Source organism: Oryctolagus cuniculus, chromosome 4 (genome assembly GCF_964237555.1).
Source record: "Oryctolagus cuniculus chromosome 4, mOryCun1.1, whole genome shotgun sequence".
In the NCBI taxonomy this organism is placed as follows: Eukaryota; Metazoa; Chordata; class Mammalia; order Lagomorpha; family Leporidae; genus Oryctolagus; species Oryctolagus cuniculus.
The window spans coordinates 18,408,747-18,433,346 of NC_091435.1; the positions used below are offsets into that span (position 1 = coordinate 18,408,747).

General features: G+C 38.6%; 1 long non-coding RNA gene across 1 annotated transcript; it reads right to left on the bottom strand.

The window, feature by feature from the left end:
* Positions 1 to 2,079: 2,079 nt before the first annotated feature.
* LOC138849477 (uncharacterized) lies at positions 2,080 to 23,948 on the bottom strand. Its single transcript, XR_011388331.1, has 3 exons — positions 23,680 to 23,948; positions 3,117 to 3,279; positions 2,080 to 2,509 (listed from the first exon to the last, which is right to left on the bottom strand). It is a non-coding gene; the product is annotated as an uncharacterized lncRNA (long non-coding RNA).
* Positions 23,949 to 24,600: the final 652 nt, after the last annotated feature.

A 24,600-nucleotide genomic window follows, 5' to 3' on the forward strand; every position in this document is an offset into this window, starting at 1 on the left:
GTTTACCCACAGAAACCACAGAAAAGAATATTGTATGGTGATAATAACTTGCTCTATTTGAACCGAGAATGGTAAATGCTCATTAATGTAATAAAACTAAAACCAATTATACAGTCAAATCCATGGGTATTTTGTCTGCCATCATGACTTTCTTCCCATCATCTGTGTGAGCACACACACCCCTGTGAAATTAGAACTGATAAATCCTCCAAAACACCACTCTGAAGTCCTGCAAAAATTAGTAATTTATTCCTCTTCATATTTAAGGCTTGTGATTGAACTAAAAATAGCCCATATATCATTTCTGTTTGGGCCAGTGACCATGGAAGCTAGTTATACGTACTTATAGCATACCAATATAGAAGAGGCCTGAGAGCTCAGAATGGGAAAAAAAAAATAAGTTTGGATTTATTTCTCTGAGTTTCAAATTCTTTATCTCTCAAATCCATACTATGGATGTGACTATATTAAGTATTAACTGAATGTAGGTAAAATCCTCTATTAGTTGGCCAGGGATGTTATTACAAAATACTACAGACTGGCTAATTAACAACACACATTTACTTTCCCACAGTTCTAGAGGCTAGAAGTCCAAGATCAAGGTGCTGTAGGGTTACCATCTGGTAAGCCGCTCTCTCTGGCTTGCAGATGGCTGCATTCTCATTATAATTTCACAGGGCCTTTCCCCTGTGCACACATGCTTACAAGGACACAAATTCTATCAGATTAGTCCCCTGCCCTTAAATCCTCATAAACCTTAGTTATAACGTTTTAATTACTGTCTCAAATTACAGTCACATGGAGGGTTAGAGCTTTGACATATGAATTGGGGGGGAGAGGGTAGAGAAAGCGGCACAACCAAATTTGCAACAAGCTCTTTGTATAAATGTGTGAGATTGTTACCAGATAGAAAATTACAGACACACCATCACTCTCAAGTGGATCTAGGTGCTTAAGCTAACTCTGAGTGAGTATATAGTCTCGCTCAGAGCCTCTTCCCAAGTCTGAATGCCAGACCAACTTCTGCTTCCATCCCTGTGAATACAGTACAGGGGACAGCTCCAGAGATCACAATTTGCTTAGCCGCTTGTGTCTACTCTCCTTTTGCATTGTATTTAGTGACATCTGTGTGCCTAATTTGAATGTTAAACCCTTTCTACACATTTCCCCCTTTATATATAAAGCAAGATATTAAATAGGAAGTTTCACCTGAAGTGACAGTTGTAGAAGATTAAAAACACAGTTGAATTTACCATACTACAATTACCTCTTCAATGGAAATATCTGAGAACTAGTTTCACAGTCTGTGGGCTTTTCACTCAGCAGCTGGAGCAAAGACAATCCAGGTTGGAGACTGGGGAGAATGGAAGGGTGCAGAGAGTGGGGATTCTATGAGGACGACTGCTGTGCAGGATTCTCACAACCTCAAAGGAAAGAGATGGGAGTGGTAGTGCCTCAGAGAGACAATTTGTAACAGGCACACTGGACAAGTTCGATATGCATTCCTTTCAGTGGGAGACGGGGTTGACTCCTGGCTGAGAAGGAGGCAGCACAGGAAAGAGCCACAGCTGGAAAGTCACTGTGCTTCCAACTGGGAAAAGGAGGTCAAAGTGCACGCATCCTGAGGACTGGGTGTGACATGCTCAGGGGGCACATTGGCCTGGGAGTCTTTCACAATGAATCCTATGCAGACGTCAGCTTCCTATAGCAACACGATGGATGGCAATCATAAGTGGCTCCTGGTGGCACACGTGAGCTGCATCCACAAAAACCAGGCGAAGGCTCTAGAGGCATTGCTCAGCAGATGGAAACTGCAGTCTAAAGAAACAGCAGGTTGCCTTCAAGGAATCCACAGCATAGCCTGGAAGAGAAAGGACAGCTTTCCATCCCTGCTGGACACAGGCTGAGTGAAGGCAGGATGCAGGAGAACCATGGAGGGAGAGATGTTTCCTGCCTCCTTTCACCTCTTTCTCTTCCCATACACCTACCTCAGGGGATTAGAAATAACATCCAGAAGTGGTGGGAACTGAGTGACAAGAAGAGTGAACTTCATCCTGCTTTTTTGTTGTTGCTATTGTTTTCTTTTTCTTTTTCTTTTTTTCTTATCATTGTCAGAAGCCCTCCTGAGGCTGATCCTTGAGGCTATACATTGATTGGCTTCACTTCACATCATTAGGCAAATTCACCTCTGGTCTCTGTTTCCTTGGCAAGTTATTTATGCAAATCCTTAATCAGGTAGCTGGTGCTATGGTGTAGTGGGTAAAGCTGCTGCCTGCACTGCCAGTATCCTATGTGGGTACCAGTTCAAGACCTGGCTGCTCCACTTCCAATCCAGCTCCCTGCTCATGCCCCTGGGAAGGCAACAGAAGATGTTCCAAGTCCTTAGGCCCCTGTACCCATAGGGGAGACCCACAGGAAGCTCCTGGCTCCTGGCTTCAGATTGTTTAAGCTCCAGCAGTTGCAGTCATTTCAGGAAGAAATCTTGCTGTCTTTCTCTTTGTAACTCTGCCTTTAAAAAATATAATATTCTTTATAAGATCACTAAAAATCTACTGAAATTGAATCACACTCTCATTTTTAATAGATGCTCTATTTTTACTTCTCCAGGGGAATAAACAAAGACAGAGTTCTTCAGCTACGTGTGTCCCCTCCCAAACCTGTTTCTTCATCCATTCTTCTTTTTGTCTTTCATTTTTGGGTCACCTCCTGATTGACATTCTTTGTGCTATTCCTCCATAATTCTATAATGTTCTAATTAGTTTTTCTTACTCTCACCACTGTTGTTCTGTTTTCCTTAAGCAGAGGTTCTCAGCTGGAGGTGGGGGAGAATCCCCCTCCAGGAGACATTTGGCAGTGTGTACTCACATTTTTTGTCTCCATGCCTGGAGAGGTGGTGCTACTGGCGTCTAGCAGAAAGGGAACGGGAATGCTAGCAAATGTCTTACAAGCTACATCATATTGACTGTCTTTATTTTCAACTAATTCACTATCATTATTGTTTTCGGAGTGTTTGACTTACCAGTTAAAATCCTGGTTGGATGCCTTCATCCCATATCAAAGTGTCTGGATTTGAGTCCTGGCCTCACTCCCCATGCCAGCTTCCTACTAACGCTTACCTTGTGGGGCAGCAGATGATGACCCAAGTAGTTGGGACCTTGCCACCTGTATGGGAGACCTGGATTGAATTCCTAGTTCCTGGCCTTGGCCTGGTTCACCCCTGGCTGCTGCAGGCAGTTTGGGAACCAGCAGATCAGGATTCTCTTTCTTCCAAATAAATACCTAAAAATTAAAACACAAAACCACACACGTGTATTCATCAAGCAAAAATCTGAACAAACTAATTCATTTTGTGACACTCTAATAATATCCTAAATTACAAAAAAAAGCAAGAATTGAAAAGTGGAGATTTTTCCTCCTTTTTGCTGTTGTTTCCCCCACTTTGCCTGCCTGGTCACCCTTCCCAGCTTGTGGGATCATTTGGCACTGTTCTAGCATAATCAGTTGAGAAAAACAAGAACACAGTTTCTATGTCAAGTTTACGTTTTCCAGGATCTGTTCTTGCCACATCCCTTCTTGTTAGAGTTAATCACAGGGTGGGGAACGCTGAGGATTCCCGACTTCAACAATTACTCCTTCTGCCTCACACCCATGAGACAAGTCCTCATAGATAAAGTCATGGTGTGTAACACATTCAATGTGCGTCTTTGACCAATCTGGAAGAAGAAAATGACAGGGGATGGAACTGTTTGGAATCACTAGTTCTTTAAAATGCTTTAATATCTGAATATGCATCAGATTTTCATATACTCTGTCAAAACAAGCAAACTGAAAGCATCATGGCTTAACCTTCCTTTGAAAATCGAGCAGGAAGTAAGGACAAGTATCCATTTCAAAGACACAAATATTGCTTATGGTTGTTGTTGTTGTTCAAGAAACCCCTCCTAAGGGTTAATATCCCGTGGTCACTATGAGAAAGATTTGGCCATTTTTAAATGTTGTATTGTTGCTAAAAGCACAGTTGATCAAATCAGTTACCCATTTGGTCTGGCAACAGCTTGCGTGTACTACTCTGACAAATTCTGAGTATTGTCTTAAAAATGCCTTTACTCAGCATCTGAAATGCTAACAGCAGGGTGGACTCTGCCAGCCCTTGAACGTGAGCAGATTTGAAAAATCAGTTTGAGATGTTTCTTGTCCTAGGAACCTGAACCCTGATCACTAAATCTGCCCTTCTTTGCTGATGTATTTCTCATTTATTACTTCCCAGCATTGCCTTCCCTTCAGTAATTCTGCTCAGAGAGGATATTCAGAAATCTCCCATTTTTTTTTCTTTTTTAGTAATTCAATATTGATGTAGAGTCCATTTTTTTCAAACATGTATTTCAGCAATTTTTGCTTTAGGTTCCCATGGACCTATGATTGAACAATGAGCCAATAAAAGCAAAATTGTGAGTTACTTTGCATGTACATTAGACAAAGTAAACTTTAGTAATAGCCTGTTCTCCTAATTTTCAATTAGCTCCTTGACTAAAATGCGTATGAATTCTTAGCTTTCCTTTGTAAACCTGTTTAGATCACAAAAGCAAGTTACACTTTGGTTAAAAATTTGCATTCAGAGTAGCAGTTGTTTTAAAAGAAGCAGCAGCAGGCATATATTGAAACTAAATGTCACAGGGGAAAATAGTAAGATAAAATGGCCCTTACTGACAAAAATCAATTAAGTGAGCAGTTAAATCATTTATTTTGCTCATGAAAATAAATTAATGATATTTTTCATCAGGGCGTGACAAGAAGTCTTTGCCATGAAAAATAAATAAAAACATCTTTGCCTTTGTGCATCATTTTCTCTCCACCATCCTGCTGAACTTTCACATTGCCAATTCAGTCCTCCTGTGTTGGTTGCTTTGGACCAAGAGGAGACATCTGGAAATCTAATTTATCTTGTCGGTGATTGTATCTTTAAATTCAAAGATATTTCTTTTCTACTTGCAGATTTATAATCTGTATAGAAAATTAATAAGCTAGAAGATTGGATTCTGTAGATAATCTATCATACTAAGAAAATTTAAGTAGGCTAGGAATATGAAAAACTGACCTTAATTGGCAAGTGGTTTATTCACTCTACTTAGGGAATGCAAATTTTAAGGCGTCTCTGTATTTGCCTTTAACTGAACAGTAAACTCGCCTATAAAACGTGTTGATCAGAAGGTACAGTTTTCAAAAAAAGTGCTTAGATGACTTTGGGCCCATAACTTACACCTTTTAATTGGCTACTAGAAAATTCCCCTAAGAATGCTATTCAGTAAACTCATGTAACTCTGTTGTCTCTGTATCTCATACCCATAGCTACCGGTCTTATATTAATAAATTAATTTGGTTATAAATGTGTTTGAAATTCAGAGTTGGTGAACTCAAGGGGCTTCCATAGCCTAGACAGCTCATAGCAAGAGTCTCGGGTGATTGCTGATGTCATAAATAAGAGTGTCAATTGTTAAATCAACAACGGGAGTCACTGGGTTCATGCTCCCCACACAGGATCTCTGTCCTTAATATGTTTAACTATGAAACTCAAAAACAACACTACTAGTCGAACAATACCCTATACCTGGTTCGGTTGTGTGAGTGCAACCTGTTGAAATCCCTGCTTAGTATATATTAAGTTGATCTTCAGTATATGAAGGTAATTGAAAATGAAACGTGATGAAGGGCAGGATGGGAGAGCGAGTGAGTGAGGGGAGGGCCACGGGAGGGAGGGAGGTGGGGGGGGCCACAACAATACAAAAGATGCATTTTATATTCTACTTAAAACTATTGGTTGAACTCTGTAATTAATGCACAATTACTCTTAGGAGTTTAATTAATGCTATAACTAGTACTCAAATAGTATTTTACACTTTGTGTTTCTGTGTGGGAGCAAAATGTGGAAATCTTTACTTAACATATGCTAAATTGATCTTCTGTATATAAAGATAATTGAAAATTAATCCTGATGTGAAGGGGAAGGGGAGAGGGAGTAGGAGAGGGGAGCGTTGTGGGTGGGAGGGAAGATACGGGGTGGGGAGGAGGCTATTGTGGTCCATAAGCTGTACTTTGGAAATTTATGCTCATTAAATAAAAAAAAATGTGTTTGAAATACATTTCTTTACTATTCTATCAGTTATGGATTGGTTGTCACATATTCACTCAAACACTTCTGTAACTGCTGATTTGAAACCTGGGAACTTGTTTTATTGAGGAGGAAGAATACAGCTAATTAGTGAGCAGATGAGGAGGCAATTTTAGCATAGTTTATCTGTGAAAGTGAAGACACAGAAGCTGCTACACCTGATAGATCAAGCAGGCGTCTCAGTAAAGAACTGAGAGCCCAAATTACATTTGGACTGGGCTTTTTATAGACGTGGCTATGGGTCCCTCATTTCTTATCCCCTCCTCCCTCTTCAGGGGAAGTCTGGCGGGGGGGATTTTGGATGTGGAATTCCCCTAAACAAACCCCTGTCCATCAGGATTCTTATCTATTGGACAAGTAAATGACTCCTTCAGTCCAGTGGGGTCATCTGTATCACTCCCTCAGTTCAGCGAATTCCTTTTGATAAGACAGGCAAGGGTATTTCGGGCTTTGGGAGACAAACAAGAGGTTAGATCCTGCTTTCAGGACTTGTTTCCTTATTCTATTGCACTTAAATTTATTTTTCAAAAATTTTGAAGTTCAGCCCCTCTTACACACATAGGCAAATATCTACCTCACAGCCGTAACACTTTCTCCTTGAGTAAATTACAGTTTTCTCTGTGATTTTCCCTTGTTTGTCTTACATGGTTTGTCACAGTAATCTGTAATAATCTCTAAAATAGCATTTAATTCTCTGCATTTTGTATGTATGACTGTGTGTGTGTTTGTGTATAAGATGTATGTATACATGTTTTTTTTTTTTTTTCTCTTTTTATTTAGCTTACATGTCTCCACATTCATTCATACGCTAAGCTCCTGGAAGTAAAGATGTGTATCAGTTAAGTTTCTACTAAAGAACCAGATCCACTAAAGCGTTTACTGCAACGAATTGGTGCATGAATTGTGGAGCCCTGCCCTATGTATAAGGAAGACGAGCTGGAATTCTAAGGTAGGAGCTGCAGCTTTAGTCCCCTAGTAGAATTGCTTCTTCAGAAACACCTCCATTCTCATATGAATCCTTTTCACTGATTGGATGAGGTCTACCAAGATAATCTAAATCATATTGTTTACTTGGTAATTGACTATAGACATTAATTAGCATTTACAAGTTATTTTCACCACATCTAGGTTTGTATTTGATTAAGTAACTGAGTGTTCAAGCCTAGCCAAAATGACAAGGAAATAACTATCCCAGGACCTGTTTATTTTCCCTTGATTCTATAAACTAACAATGTAAAATAAATGACATTATAGGCACTTACAAGAACTACCCATAGGCTTCCCACCAAGGTTTGAAATGTGCTAACATTCTGGCAAATTTTCTGTATATGTGTGTGAGCACGTGTATTTTGAGAGCATTTGAAAATACTTTGCAGACATCATTACACTATATCTCCAAGAGCTTTCATATGTATCTACTAAGAATAAGACGATTTTCTATGTTCCTGCGATTACAATATCCTTTTATACAAATAAATTAATATCAGTCTTGTAAAAATAATGTTAAATTAGTTCACATTCAAATTTTACAGGGTAGGAATTTGGCATAGCAGTTAAGTTGCATTTAGGACATCTGCATCCCATATCAGTGCCTGGTTTGAATCAAAGTTAATCCATTTCCAATTCAGCTTTTTGACAATGCACACCTGGCGAGACAGCAGATGATGGCCTAAGTACCTGAGTCCATGTAATCCACACTGGAGAAATGGATGGAGTTGTGAGCACCTGCCTTTGGCCTGACCTAGAATGTATTGCTGTGGACATCTGGGGAATGAACCACTATATGGAAAATTTCTCCCCATCCACTTCTCTGTCTCTCTATTTGTCTCTCTCTCTCTTTCTTTCTCTCTTTCTCTGCATGTGTGTGTGTGTGTGTGTGTGTGTGTGTGTGTTTATGCCTCTCAAAGACAAATACAAATAAATCATAATTTTAAAACAACTAAATGTCATAACTGTCCTAAAGCAAGGAAGAGAAAAAAAGAAGAGAAGGAAGGGAGAAATAGACAAATCAATAATGCAACAGATTAAGAAAAAATCTTCATTCTTTATTCTAAGATTTAAGGTTGGGTAAAGGATGTATGTGTCTAATGCATCTTTATGTCTTATATCGTACTCTCTGGAAATCCAAGGTAAGTATTAGGTGAGTGGGATGTGGAGTAGATACAACAACAACAACAAAAATAGCATGAGGCCTACAATGCCAACTCACACTCTATAAAGTTTTCATAGTCCTGCAAAGTAATTGAGGCATTGAACCTAATTCTGAGTTGAGTGCTTAATATTTCAAACATTTCAAGTTTTAATGCATTGAAAGGCAGCTCATTTGTTGCAAATCATTTTGTATTGAAACATTCTAGACCAAACATTATAAGGAAATAAGACAAGTAGATTGCGCCTTAATGAGTTTGTTTTCTATGTCAAACAATTCTGTTAATTCATCTTTACATCATTTATCTCAAGAGCAGAATATCTTGAGGAAAGCAGTATATTTTAAGGAATCTGGATTATTTAATATTATCCTAATATCAAGAGCAATTTGAATGAGTGGGAATGTTTGGATTGTTACTATAGTTGACAACATGAATATATTATATGAGACACTATACATATTTTGTATTTGATTCAAAACTATATTTATTTCTTCACCCCCCAAAAACATTGAATAATTCAACTTGTTTAATCAAATTCAAAATTCCCATAAGGCATCATTCTTGTGATGAAGGTAAAGAAGCAAACACTGGGTAAAAAGAAATGGAAGGATGGAACAACAAAGGATCATGCATACCGTGCTGAGTAAAATGTATACTCCTGTAGTCACTGTCATGTTCTAGTCTCCCTCTCACTTAAACTTAATTCCCATAAATCTTCACCAACTGTCTGCCATGTCTTGGGAATTACTTGTTTTAAAGACCTTCCATCTGGAAGTTCCAGAGTTTCTAGGAGAAATTCCACTTAAGCATTCCTTTAAAGATAACAACAATTTTGCATGATAAAATTTCCCTTTCATCCATTTAATTCCACAAGATGTTTATCCACTTACTCATTATATAAATCCAGTTGTAAATGGGATTTGAGGGAAGATTACCTCAAAGAATGTTTTCTGAAACATTTTAAAGTGGTAGTGGATGACATGAGTATTTGATTAGCCCGGTTAGTTCTTCAGCTATGGAAAACAATCTGTTCCTAGGAGGCAGCTTCACTGTATAGCAAGTGCTTAAGAAAATAGAAAACGAAACAAACATTCAGAAAATTACTAACGAGGTATGACATCAAGTGAACCTCAGGATTTTATGGCAGGATTCTATGAGCTACAAATAAACTGGATTCTATTTGCATCCTTCTTAATTTGAGAAGTTATTGAGTTGGTTAGAAATCCACAATGAGGTAAAACAGACTGGGCCCTCAGCTCCTGTCTGGCTTTTCCACAATAAATTATGGTGCAAAACCTCACTATTAGTGTCATCAGTATAGTGCTTGGAAAAGCTTCTGCAAAATTGCATGGTCTCATTGCCTGCCTGCAAGTGGGTTTATTGAGTCTTTGTTCTGTCAGAACATGAGGAAAGCTTAAAAGCTGGAGGTGAGAGTTTAAAAAGGTGAAGAAAAACTTTCTTGGTTGCGCAAATCTATAATAAGGTCAACTTGAAATATGCACCACCTTAATACTTGATTCTATAAACTAACAATGTAAAATAAATGAAATTATAGACACTTACAAGAACTACCCACAGGCTTCCCACCAAGGTTTGAAATGTGCTAACATTCTGGCAAATTTTCTGTATATGTGTGTGAGCACGTGTATTTTGAGAGCATTTGAAAATACTTTGCAGACATCATTACACTATATCTCCAAGAGCTTTCATATGTATCTACTAAGAATAAGACAATTTTCTATGTTTCTGCGATTACAATATCCTTTTATGCAAGTAAATTAATATCAGCACCCTCCTCAGGAGGCCTCATGAATCCCAAAGTTTCTGAATTCAGATCCTGGGCTAGTGTTAAAGGCATTGCATTCACTTTGATAATTTTTGACATATCCTTTCCCTCTCTTTTACCATTTCTTATGCTTCTTGATCTTCAAAGGCAGAGTAATTCTCTCTACACAAATATGTCCCACATGAATTTTGTCCCACATGAATTAGTTTGGAAATAAGTGAAATCCTACAAGGATTTTTATGTCTGCACAGAAGTGCTACATGAAATCTACTGAGTATAGCTAATCTACTTGTGAATCTGCTGGAATTAACAAAAATAATTTTAGACACAAGGTCCTCCCATCAGTAATTGAGTTACTTGTTCTTTTTTTGTTGTTGTTGTTTTTATTTGTTTTTTATTTAGTAAATGTAAATTTTCAAAGTACAGTTAATGGATTACAATGGCTCCCCCCCCATAATTTCCCTCCCACTCACCCCCCTCCAATCTCCCGCTCCCTCTCCCATTCCATTCACATCAAGATTCATTTTCAATTCTCTTTACATACAGAAGATCAATTCAGTATGTATTTAGTAAAGATTTCATCAGTTTGCACCCACACAGAAACACACAGTGTAAAATACTGTTTCAGTACTAGTTATAGCATTACTTCACATTGGACAACACACTAAGGACAGATCCCACATGAGAAGTAGGTACACAGTGACTTCTGTTGCTGACTTACCAATTTGACACTCTTGTTTATGGCGTCAGTAATCTCCCTAGGCTCTAGTCATGAGTTGCCAAGACTATGGAAGCCTTTTGAGTTTGCTGACTTTGATCTTATTCTGACAGGGTCATAGTCAAAGTGGAAGTTCTCTCCTCCCTTCAGAGGACCCAAAGGGACAAATATCATATGTTCTCCCTGATCGGTGACAACTAACTGAGCACCAAAAGGGAAACCTGTTGAAGTGAAATGGACACTATGAGAAACCGTGACTTGATCAGCTCTTGTCCTGACTGTTGATGTACAATGTAATACTTTGTCCATTCTAGTATTTTCTCTTTGTTTTGTTCTAGTACTATTGGTTGAACTCTGTGATTAACACACAATTATTCTTAGGTGTTTAAATTTTAACTGAAAAGTGATCCCTGTTAAATATAAGAGTGGGAATAAGAGAGGGAGGAGATGTACAATTTGGGACATGCTCTACCACACTTGCCCTGGATGGTGGAGTTGGAATCGTGCCAGGGGATCCCAGTGCAGTCCCATCAGGATGGCATGTGCTGGTGCCATCTCACTAGTCCAGGTGATCAACTTCAGTTCACAATTGATCACACTGATAGGTCTAAGAGTCAAAGGGATCACACAAACAAGACTAGTGTCTGCTAATACTAGCTGGTAGAATCAAAAAGGGAGAGAACGATCCATCATGGGAAGCGGGATACCTGTCCTTTTTTATTGTTGCTTTTACAAAATTTTTGCATTGTGTGCTGAGGTGTTACTATGTCTATTATTGTTATGTATATGTATATCTATTTGTTTTATTTTTTTAAAGATTTGTTGATTTATTTGAAAGGCAGAGTTAGAGAGAGAGAGAAAGAGAGGCTGAGCGAGAGGTCTTCCATCTGCTGGTTCACTCCCCAAGTGGCCGCAACATCCGGAACTGGACCAATCTGAAGACAGAAACCAGGAGCTTCTTCAGGGTCTCCCATGCAGATGTAGGGGTCTAGGGGTTGGACCATCTTCTACTGCTTTCCCAGGCTATACCAGAGAGCCTGATTGGAAGTGAAACAGTTGAATTTGAAACAGTGCCCATATTAGATGATGGCACTACAGGTGGTGGCTTTACCTGCTACACCACACTGCCAGCCCCTCTTTGTTTTATCTTTAAGGGTAGTCTTCTGAACCGGAAAATAATTTTTTTTTCAGGGACTGAACATAGTAGAACAATTTGAAATAAGATGCATCTGTAAAACTTGTTGAACATCAGAAGTGTACATTAGGGAGAGGCATTTGGCAAACAGTGAAGAAGGCACTGGCTAGGATGTCAGTGTCCTACATCAAAGTTTCTGGCCTCAATATATGATTCCAGCTGCTGATTCTAGCTTCCTGCTAACGTAGACCAGGGGAGGCAACAGTGATGTTTCAAGTAGTTGAGTCCTTGATAACTACATGGGAGACGTGGACTAAGTTCCCATTTTCCACTTTAAGCCTGACCCAGTGGTAGCCATTGTTGGCATTTGGGGAATAAATCAACAGATGGGCGATCTCTTTCAATTGTCTTGCCAATAAATATATAATTAAAGAAAAGAAGACATATACATCTTCCGTTATGACTTAAGTGTAATAAACATATAAATGTTACCATATGAATTCTTCCCCATTTATACCTACTTCTGTAAATGTCATTATTAGCTGACCAGTTGTTTATTCAAAGCCTTAGAATTAATTCTTCACTACTTTTTTTTTTTTTCATTCGCACTTTTAATCTAAAGGCAAATCTCCAGGAACTTCTGGTAAACTCTATCTTCTGTCTGTCTACTACTCTCCACTGTCATTGACACACACCCAAGCCCAGTTTCCACATCGCTTACATGAGCAAGTGCCATAGATACTTAATGTATTTATTGTTCCAAAATCCATTTGCCAGTAGCAAATAGCATGATTTTCCAAAAATTCAATTATGATGTTTAATTTCCTACAGGTTATTTAATCTACTTCTTTTTTTTTTTTTTTTTTTTTTTTTTTTTTTTTTTTGACAGGCAGAGTGGACAGTGAGAGAGACAGAGAGAAAGGTCTTCCTTTGCCGTTGGTTCACCCTCCAATGGCCGCCGCGGCAGGTGTGCACCGTGCTGATCCGATGGCAGGAGCCAGGATCCAGGTGCTTTTCCTGGTCTCCCATGGGGTGCAGGGCCCAAGCACCTGGGCCATCCTCCACTGCACTCCCTGGCCATAGCAGAGAGCTGGCCTGGAAGAGGGGCAACCGGGACAGAATCCGGTGCCCCGACCGGGACTAGAACCCGGTGTGCCGGCGCCGCAAGGTGGAGGATTAGCCTATTGAGCCACGGCGCCGGCTCCAATCTACTTCTTTATAATAAAATATTTACTTCCAATTATGGTCAAAATCTCTACAGTATTTGAACTTTGATTATATCTCTGATTACATGCTGTACTACTTTTATTTTTCTCACCATAACCACACTGGTCTTCTTTTCAAGGTTTTCAAGCATATAATGTTGAATTCTATCCAAGGACTTTTAGATTGGTTGGTTTCTCTTGTCACCAACACGTAGTTACATCTTAACACCAAAATCTCAGTCTTAAAGTGTCTCTCATTATAATTTGCTTTATTCACAGAGTTTGAAGGAGCCTCAATGATATGACAATCTTTGAACTTTTTCATAATACCTACCACTACTTAAAAGTTAATTTTTTTTTTTGGACAGGCAGAGTGGACAGTGAGAGAGATAGACAGAGAAAAAGGTCTTCCTTAGTTGGTTCACCCTCCAAATGGCCACTACGGCCAGCGCTGTGCCAATCCGAAGCCAGGAGCTCGGTGCTTCTCCTGGTCTGCCATGTGGGTGCAGGGCCCAAGCACTTGGGCCATCCTCCACTGCACTGCTGGGCCACAGCAGAGAGCTGGACTGGAAGAGGAGCAACCTGGACAGAATCCGGTGCCCTGACTGGGACTAGAACCCAGGGTACTGGCGCCGCAGGTGGAGGATTAGCCAAGTGAGCTGCGGAGCCTGCCAAGAGTTAATTTTTAAAATATGTCTTTTATTTATTTTGAAAGGGAGAGTGACAGAGAGAGGGAGAAACAAAGAGATCTTCTGCTGCTGATTCACTGCCCAAAATGGCCACAACTGCCCAGGCTGGGTCAAGCCAAAGCTAGGAGCCCAGAACTAGAAACAAGTCTTGCACATGGGTGACAGGGACCCAGGTATGTAGGCCATCTTCCACTATCGTCCCAGGCACACAAACAGGGTGCTGGGATAGAAGCAGAGCAGCTGGGATTCCAATCAGCACTCAGAATTAGCGTGCAGGCATCACAAGTAGTTTCTTAAGATGCTGGCCCTTTAACGACATCTTACTTAGGAATTTATTTGTTTATTTTCTGTCTCCGCTTGAATGGAATAGCATATTTGCTTTTTTAAAAAAATCTGTGCTATGATCTTTGTCATTCAAGAATGCCAGATATGGAAACTATTTCAGTAATACATATCTCGGTTTCCTGAAGTGTGCAGTTGAGGGATGCTATCTTTAACTCTCTCAAAGAGTTGTTTTATGAACCAAATCAGGTCACAAAAATAGCCGCACAATGAAAATAGCAGTATTATCATTAGATGTAAGCCTGGATAACACCACAGGCCATGGGAAGGCATTTCCTATTAAAATATTTTATGGTGAACTATGAACTGTTGTCTGCTGATCATCAATAATTAGCTAAATCCCTATATGCATTGCCATAAGAAATATTTTGGCTACTAGTATAGTCAGTTGACAACAAGTTAATGCTTAGTATCACCACTTACATGATAATCCTTAAGGATGTGGGACTGGTTCAAGCTCACACTGATAAGAAATGCTCAGCTCCATTGGGGATCACATGAAGACAGCATGTCCATGAACTCCATCACTTAATAAACAAATATGGATAAAAACCCTACAAACATAAGAGTAAGCACCAAGCTATCGTATCAGTAGTGGAGGACTAGGGTGGACTGATTTCTTAAATGAAATCTAGGCAATTAAATTTTTATCTTTCCAGATATTTCTAGCACAAAATGAATACTTTTGGAACAATCTGGATTTTTTTAATATTGACCTTTATGAGTTGAAATTTCAAGAGGTTAAGCATTTATGCAGATGAGCCTAGAGAATAAGAAATAAACATGGAAAGCAAATAGATGTTAGTCACTCAGTCTTATAGTCATAAATGATCTTAGAGATGTTTACCTAATGATATCTATGTGTATGGAAAAAAATTCCCCATACATGCCATACACATACCTTATTTTTTAAACATACGTTATTTAGGTATCTTTTTGTATGCATTATTCTGTCTAACATACTTAGACTTAAAGTACCAAAGTCTTTATTGGCACAATCTTCTTACTAGTTTCCTAATTTACATGAATTACTCTGAATTTTTAACTCCATTCGATTCATTTTTCTGTGTCACATAAATCACTTTAAAAGAAAATTAATAATGAAAGGAGATTGACATCTAGGCAGAGCAAAGCTGAGCCCTGATAATATGTGAGAAATGAGAACCAAAGGGGACATTAGAGACAGCAGCCCTAACACATATCACAGGCTGACCTCACATCCCCTCTGTTCTATTTCTGCTAATTCCAATACTATTTGAAAGAACTGAAAATCCCACAGTTGTACCAGTATTTATTTTAGTGGTCAGCAATCAAGTAAATAAATTTTACAGGAAAATGAAAAATGAGGCTTGTATCATTGCCTAGATTTTTTAGTCTTGCAAAGATTTGTTATTCTTGCTTTGAGCAGCTCCGAATACTTTTGTTTTAGTTTGGTTTCGACATGTGGGAGAAAAATTAGGAAACCCCAAATATTAGTAAGATTTTTATTTACAAGTCCTTAAAATTCAGAGATTAAACAAACTATGCAATATATAAGAGCAAGAAAAATCACCAGTGGAAAACTGAATTTATATTGTGTTACATTCATTACTAAAAAAAAAAAAAAATCCCCAATTATTTCCTACCTGGTATTCAAAGTATTTGCATGTGACTTTACAAAATGCCCCTGAGGAAGTGGTGGTGTCTACTTACCCAGTGCTTGAAAATATGCTGGCCTTGTGACATGCTCTGTGCTATAGAATGCTACAGATGTGATAGAATGCCTATTTCAAGATGAGGCCATCGGGGCTGTGTATAGCTTTGCTCATTCTTTTAAAACTCTTCCAAAAATAAAGTAATGTGTATGAGTAAAATGGAAATCTTGATATTTGATTAAACAGTCTCTACTCCTGAGTTTTTTCTATTTACTACTTGTTGAATTCTTTATTTAGTGGAGGATTAAGCATGTGATTATAAAGTAAATTGAAAGTACATCATCGCGGGCCGGCGCCGCAGCCGGCACATCGGGTTCTAGTCCCAGTCGGGGCGCCGGATTCTGTCCCGGTTGCCCCTCTTCCAGGCCAGCTCTCTGCTGTGGCCAGGGAGTGCAGTGGAGGATGGCCCAAGTGCTTGGGCCCTGCACCCACATGGCAGACCAGGAGAAGCACCTGGCTCCTGCTATTGGATCAGCACGGTGCGCTGGCCGCAGTGCGCCGGCTGGGGCGGCCATTGGAGGGTGAACCAACGGCAAAGGAAGACCTTTCTCTCTGTCTCTCTCTCTCACTGTCCACTCTGCCTGTCAAAAAAAAAAAAAAAAAAAAAAAAAAAAGAAAAAGAAAAAGAAAAAAGAAAAAAGAAAAAAGAAAGTACATCATCGCAAAATTATAATAAAAACAAGAAAGGTTGCTGGAAGAGGGGTAGGATTGTGAGAGGGAGGGAGGGTTGAAAATACCATTGTAGTCTTCAAACTGTATATAGGAAATACATGAGATTTGTTCCCTTCATATAAATAAACTAAAAGGAAAACAAAACAAAAAAAAATCTCTGCCAACGCCAAAAAAAAAAAAAAAAAAAGAAAAAGAAAAGTGAAGATTAGCTTGCCACATGGTAGGAGACCACAATAGCAAACAAACTTTTGTCCTAAATGATGCTTCAGCCAGGCAACATCCAAGTGTGTGATACAACCCACACTCCACACAATTTCATGGCCAAGCCACGGTTATTTGTAGATGTATAAGTACAGCTAATATCATAAATTCCCAACTGATTCAAGATTAATGAACACTAGCAAATGCTTTGGGAGTGAATTTTCTTGGGCAGCACTGTCAGGAGATAAGTTATTCATGCGAAACTATAAATATGCCTGCAAGAAGCAAGTTACAGTTACTCTTTAATCATCTGGACCCTGGGCGATGCAGGCCCAGAACTGTTATGAAACATACTACCAATAATCAATTTAAATTGAGGTTAGCTACCTAATTTCGTTATCAGAAAAAATACTTAAAGACTCACTGACACCAAGTAGGTTTCATCCTGGTCTTCTATGTCTACAACCCAGCAGGGGCCCAAACACTTGGGCAATCTTGTGCTACTTTTCCCAGGCCATTAGCAGGAGCTGGATTGGAAGTGAAGCAGCCAGGATATTAACCAGTGCTCATGTGGGATGCCGGCATCACAGGCTGCAGCTTTACCTGCTGTGTCAAAATATTGGCCTCTAGGAACACCTGATTTTTTTAAAAAAATATTTATTTATTTGAAAGTCAGACTTACACAGAGAGGGAAGGAGAGGCAGAGAGAGAGAGAGAGAGAGAGAGAGATCTTCCATCCACTGGTTCACTCCCCCAGATTGCCACAACAGCCCGAGCTGTGCCTATCCAAAGCCAGGAGCCAGGAGCCTCTTCCATTTTTCCCAAGCGAGTGCAGGGGCCCAAGGACTTGGGCCATCTTCCACTGCTTTCCCAGGCCACAGCAGAGAGCTGGAATGGAAGCAGAACAGCCAGGACATGAACTGGCGCCCATATGTGATGCCAGCATTGCAGGCGGTAGCTTTACCCACTACGCCACAGCACCGGCCCCACATTTGATTCTTTTAGGCACACAAGAGAGAAACAAGGGAAGTCAGAATCCATGGTGCAAATCTGAGCCAACGATGAAGCACATGATGATATTGATGGCAATCATGCGAAGTGTCTAAACCTCAACACTGGGTTAAGAGAACTGAATGAAAAAGTGAGTTCATGGATCCTACAGGAGATATTTTTTTTTCAATTCCTTTTCCAAATATTAACTTATGTTTGTGGCTTTTCTTAAGGGCCCAACAAGTAAGTGTGTGCAGTGAGGAGGTTCATGGCTTCATTAAAGAACAATAGGCAAAGTAGACAGTCTTGGGCCATCAGATTGCCATCTGCATAACTGAGATGCTTAATCTTTCAGGTCCTGGAGTTTGGTCTGCTGACAGTTGATTGCTAATACCTTCTCCAAAACAGGACTTCTGCCCAACAGAGTTGCTTTGCTCCTGAGAAAGTAAGTATCCACTGACTAGTCAGTGTGAGGCTATGGACACCTTTCCTCAATTCAGAACATCTCTGAAGGGTCTTTAAAGCAAGGTTCAGAATTCCCCATGGGCTGGTGCAGCTGCCTCACAGCTCATCCTCATCCATATTACCCCTCACTCATTCGTTCAGGTGTCGCTCCTGAGAGCACTCCTTAATAAGCCCAGGGACAGGGAGGTTGCACACATAATGCACCAAAATACAGCAACACAGGAAGAGGAAGCTCTAGTGTTACAGAGCACAATAAAGAGGCCATTATTTACAACATCCATTAGAACGGCTTTAAAGTGAAACTGACAGTATCATTCAGACCATTCAGAACCCAGACAATTCAGGAGGCAATACACATTACACCACCACTTTGGGGAACATTTTAATAGATTCTCATAAAATCATGTATCCATTCACTGCATAACATAGAATCCCACGCTTAGGTAGATTTGAAACAGAAATGAAAACATATGTTTGTACAAACAGCTATACATAGATGCTTGTATCCATTTGTTTATAATTACCCAAAAGTAAACCTGAAAGTCCATTAGTAGGAAAAATATGCAAAAATATAATAGAATAAAAGTGTAATAACATTGATGAATCACAGGCACCTTATGCTGACTGAAATACACTAAACTCAAGTGACTGCATTCAATATATTTTCATTTATATAGCGTTCTGGAAAAGGCAAAACTATATAGAACACAGTTTCTATATAACGGTCTCAAACACAATGTGGTACAAAGGAATCTTTTATGTGGTGGAAATGTTCTATTTTTTGGTTGTGGAGAAGATTTTTTCACTGCTATGCATTTCTCATAGTTCATTGAAGGGTGTAAATCAAAGACAAATTTGACAATGGATAAATTATATCTCAACAAAGTCAAGTAAAACAAAGTAATTCAGTAACTCAAACAAACAAGGAACAAATTCTGGCATATACTAAGCATTCAACAAATACTTCTGTTGTTATTACTGACCTTAATATAATTAGTGAATGCAAAAAACACTTTCAGTAGGTAAATAGCCACAATTTTTAAAAAAGATTTATTTATCTATTTTGAAAGTCAAAGTTACAGAGACAGGGAGAGAGGCAGAGAGATACACCTTACATCAGCTGGTTCACTCCCCAGATGGCTACATTGATCAGTGCTCTGCCTGGCTAAAAGTCAGGATCTAGGAGTTTAATCCAGGTCTCCCACATTGGTAGCAAGGACCATAGTATGTGGACCATTTTCTTCTGCTTTTCCCAGGCCATTAGCAGGGAGCAGGATTGGAAGTGGAGTGGTCAGGATAAGAACCAACACCCATGTAGGATGCCAATGTTGCAGGCCATTGCTTTACCCATTACATCATAATGCCAGTCCCTATAATTTTTGTAATATAGGATGACAAGTGAATGCAACTTTGTTCAATTTTGTCATCAAATACTTAAATGATCAAATAATTAATTTTGTAAAGGCACACATAAGTTGAATAGCAAGTCTGAATTAAGAAATAACACGTCAAGCATGACACACTGTTAACAGCATTCTGTATTAATATTTAAACCATATTAAAACTCTATATGTGTTTATTCATACAATATTTAGGGACCATTTTACTTATGTCAATCCTGTGCTATGCTCTGAGACTAAATCTGTTTAGGAAAAGGCAAAAATAATCTTTACATTTACATTATCTTATGAACTGTATAATCAAGTCATGCAATGGAGGTTAAGAAAAAATATTAGGAAGAACATTGGAGTCAAACTGAAGATGGAATAGAAGCACATGTATATAATTTTCAGAGAAGAATGCTTCTTTTCTGCATGTTTGGTGGAAGTCAAGTAGAACAGTTGAGGATGAAGCACATATGTAATAGTATTATATATGGTACAACTAAAGCAGGGAAAAAAGCTGATAAAATGTGATACAAAGTTATGTTCGAACGAGGCATGGTTCAGTTACTATTATATTTATATATTATATTATATTTATATATTTATTATATATTATATTACATATTTATATATATTTTTTTCTGCCATAATGGCTTTAAGATTCAGTACAGTTGTCTCAGTGCCACAATACCCATGGCTACCACCAGAAAGACTTGGGTGACTAGAGTCCTCGGTAGGTATCTTTGCTTAAACATGTGGTAGTTGATGCTGACTGTTGCCTGAAGCTTACATTGAGCTGTTGATTGGAACACCTAAAGTGTCCTAATAGATGTATTTCTAATCAATTTAAATTCAATAATAATTTTAAAAACTTAGCAAAATGCTTAGTCCATTTAGAAGGATAATCTATTTGAATTAGACTAAATCCACTTATTGTAATTGAAATATGTGTATTTATTCGAATCTAAAATATTTTATCCAAGTAGACATTATAAATTTGACTTCTTTCCAACAGAAAATCTGACAGCAAGCATCCAAAAAAAAAAAAAACGAAAGTGAAATATCTAGCATTTTTACGATTAATGATCAGAAATTCAGTTGTATCCTTTCAATCATGCATTACTGGTTGGAGTAGTCACAAAATCCACTGCCCTACAATGTATAGGGGTTGGGGATATGACATTTTCGCATCATTGAATGCAATGGAAGAAGGAAGAAGTATCAAGGTCAAATTAACAAGGCCATGAAGAATGGGCCAGTTTAGAAAATGCAATCTGCTCCAAACATGAGTGTTTGTCATAGCATTAACTGAATATTGATATAATTAGCAATTGGAATTTCTTCTTTCTTAAAGTATAGTAATTGACAGCAAAACTAACTGAAAAATCATATACATGGTCTCAAATATTTATATTAACATTCCTGGATCAAGATGGAATATCTTAAATCATCTCCATTCTATAGGAAAGTTTTCCGTTAATATTCAGACCATTGGAGCGCAAATAGCCAGAAATGCATTATTCAGCAAACAACTATTCACAACATTTATTGAACATTTATGTGCTAAGCTCTAACTATAAATAGCACGGCATCATGTTTTCCATATAAAACTACCAAACACTCTGCCAGTTATGAGTAATTTATTTCTCTATACAGTGATATGTATTTTGTGTCTAGAGAAAAATTTTCTGTGCTTAAAAAGTTGGTTGGATACTTAGTGTTTTTATTAATATTAAGGAAGTCAAACTTGACTAATATGGCTTTTGGGGAATGGGCTGAGATGAGGAATTTGGCACATTTCTTACTTCTGTTACTATGGTTTTCCTGTTTATTGTTTCCATGACAACATTTTTGTGGGACTGAATTTAAGTCAGGGAATATCACTTTACAGTGACCAACAAATCTGATCCTTTAAGAAGTGAAGAAAGTTAAAAATATTGCACATGAGTACCATGTGTCTTTGAATAAAGACAGCATACTCTCTCCCCAGTGCAGGCAGAATTTGTCTTTTTGCCAATATCCTCTTAGGGAATAATGGGGGACCTGCTACTGTGGCAGGGAATGCTAGCTACTCCCCAGATCTTTTCAATTATGGAGCATTGGAGGACAGGGGAAAATGAGTAGCTCTGCCTGATGTGATGTGAATGGAAACAATGTAAGTTCCTGCATTCTAGGGTCTTTTGTTCTTGTTTCATATCAGACATGGGAGAACCAGCAGAAGACTCCAAGATCCCAGAGGACCCTGAAATACTTGTTTCCAGACAGCGAGAATCAGGACCTGCAAGTAAGAGAGCGCCACTGAGGACTGAATCTACACAATGAACTTGAAGAATTAAGGACTGACTTTACTCTCCACTTTTATCTATGAAGTCATATCTTACAACAAATAGCCTAAACTGGTGTATATAGCTGGTTCTGTGGAAGGACCAAGAAGACTTTAGATGGCTCTTGTCTAAAGTCTTCGTGCAAGTACTTGAGAAACAAAACCATTAATTACACATGAGGAAGGGTATTCAGTATTATTTTTAAATAAAAATTACTAATGTTTTTAGGTCTCATGTGCATCTTATGGGAGATCCTCTCCGTCCCACTACATCACCAACCTGCCTCTTCAGCAGAACCTGGGACTTGCCTGACTTCTATTAAACAAGCATAATGATAACTCATGAACTTTCCAATTCTGGGTAGCTACTAGTGATCTACCACCACGAGAAGCTGGCCATGTCCATGCTGTGCATCATCTGACAATGAATTATCTGGCCAAATTTTATATCATCAGAATGGACCCCAGGAATGCTGGTGCTCCTGACTCACCATCAGGGGCAAAGTACACAGGCCAAAAGTGAGGGTGAGCCAGTGCTCTCCATGGGGTAAAGTCACACCAATTAGAAACAGAACATGATTTTTTTTTCTTCAACAAGCTCTTAGAAATGGAACATGAAAAATAGCTAACCCAAATCAAGCAAATGTTTCCATATAAATACCAGCATTTTCTTGCATATAACTATGTTAATTTACAGAAGTATCAGTAACATATAAAATCTAGTTCTCAGGGAACAAAGGCAAATTTTCACAGAAGTAATAAGTACTTTGTGATAGAAATAAGACAAATGATTTCAAGCTGAGCAAGCAGGTGCAGTTTTATAGTTCTGGCAAATGTTTGGCTCCTGCATTTTTAAGTTACCAGTGTAACTAGGGAACCACATTTTAACACTAGAATGTTTAGAAAACAAATCGCAGCCTACAAAAATCATATAGAGAAATTGTTTCGTGTTAAGCAAAGAGCGGCACATTATAAACTTCCACAGTGGACAAAATAGAGCACTGTAGTTTATTCAAATAATACACAGCTGAATGGTGATCAGCGTATTTCTGTATGTATTTGTGCATCTTCAACCCCTCTGGTCCTCTGGATAGTTCATAAATATTTACAAAAACACATCTTAAGCTTCAGATTTAATTGCATGTTTAGATGCTTTTTTTTAGTATAATGCTAATCATAAACACTTAGAGATTGTTATTTCTATTCCTTGGTTTTGAAATTTTAATGTTATAATGAAGCATCTGGTAAATACTAAAAATCAACAAAGATTAGCAAAATTAGTTTAAAAGGCAAGATAAACATTGAAGATGAAATAAAGTGCTCAAAAAGTAAGTATTAAGGAAGGTATCTTAAAGACTTGATATTTCTCTCATTGATTCTTTAACTTCTTTTTATCTATTTTCTGCTATCAAAGATCGTTCAGAAAAAGACTGCGGGAGTTTCACACGTAGAACAACACATTTAGAAACACATAAGGACTCCAAAGTGTAATTTTTAGTTTTAGATGTTTTTATCACTGTAACATAAACTTTCTTGGAAATAGGATCACTTGAGGATAAAGAATTTTGGATTGCCACAGAGCCATAAATTACAAATTCCAAGCAGCTGACAGATTCAGCATTAAAAAAAGGAAAATGCAAACTCAAAAGTTTAAAATGTAAATATGTTGCCCAAAACCATTAAAAAGTCAGTTTGCGTGATACTTTCAGAGCTGTATTTCAAAAAGCATGTTTGTTAAGTAAAGACAGTGCTGCTTACCCTTTGAAGCTGTTCCCACGGAGAAGAAACTGCCTCCTGTTCAGTGCAAAAATACAAATACAAATATAAGATTTATTTCATGCTTGAAGTTGTCCCAGGCCTGCACTAATGCTTTCTACTTCCTAATTCTAAACTCTTTTATAGAAAGGCTATTGTGGCAAAGAATGTCTTCCTTTTTGAAGACATTTCATGGTGTTATTCACACAAAGTTGAAGCGTTGCTCCATGGGAATATTATCCTTGATTTAGTAGACAAGTAAAGAAAACAGCAAATGGTCAAACGTTTGGATTTTTCTGGCTATGAGATAATCAGGGAGATTCTATGAGCTGTTGGGTATAATAGCATTTTGGAAATATTTGCCCAGTGTTTAGGACTGAGTAATTCTATAATTTGGTTTGGGGACATCTCACCATATCCTTCACTCAACTGATTTTAAAGTTTAGTTCTAGGCCTGCACCGCGGCTCACTAGGCTAATCCTCCACCTTGCGGCGCCGGCACACCGGGTTCTAGTCCCGGTCGGGGTGCCAGATTCTGTCCCGGTTGCCCCTCTTGCAGGCCAGCTCTCTGCTATGGCCAGGGAGTGCAGGGGAGGATTGCCCAAGTCCTTGGGCCCTGCACCCCATGGGAGACCAGGATAAGTACCTGGCTCCTGCCATCAGATCAGTGCGGTGCGCCGGCCGCGGCAGCCATTGGAGGGTGAACCAACTGACAAAAGGAAGACCTTTCTCTCTGTCTCTCTCTCTCACTGTCCACTCTGCCTGTAAAAAAAAAAAAAAAAAAAAAAAAAAGATGAAGAAGTCCTTAGAAGTCCTTAGGAGGGAAGTTTTATTCAGATGGTGGTGGCATAGCCACACAAGTTGATTAGCACTTTTAACAACAGCAGTGAAATCTAAGGAGTTAGGTCTTACAAACATTAACAA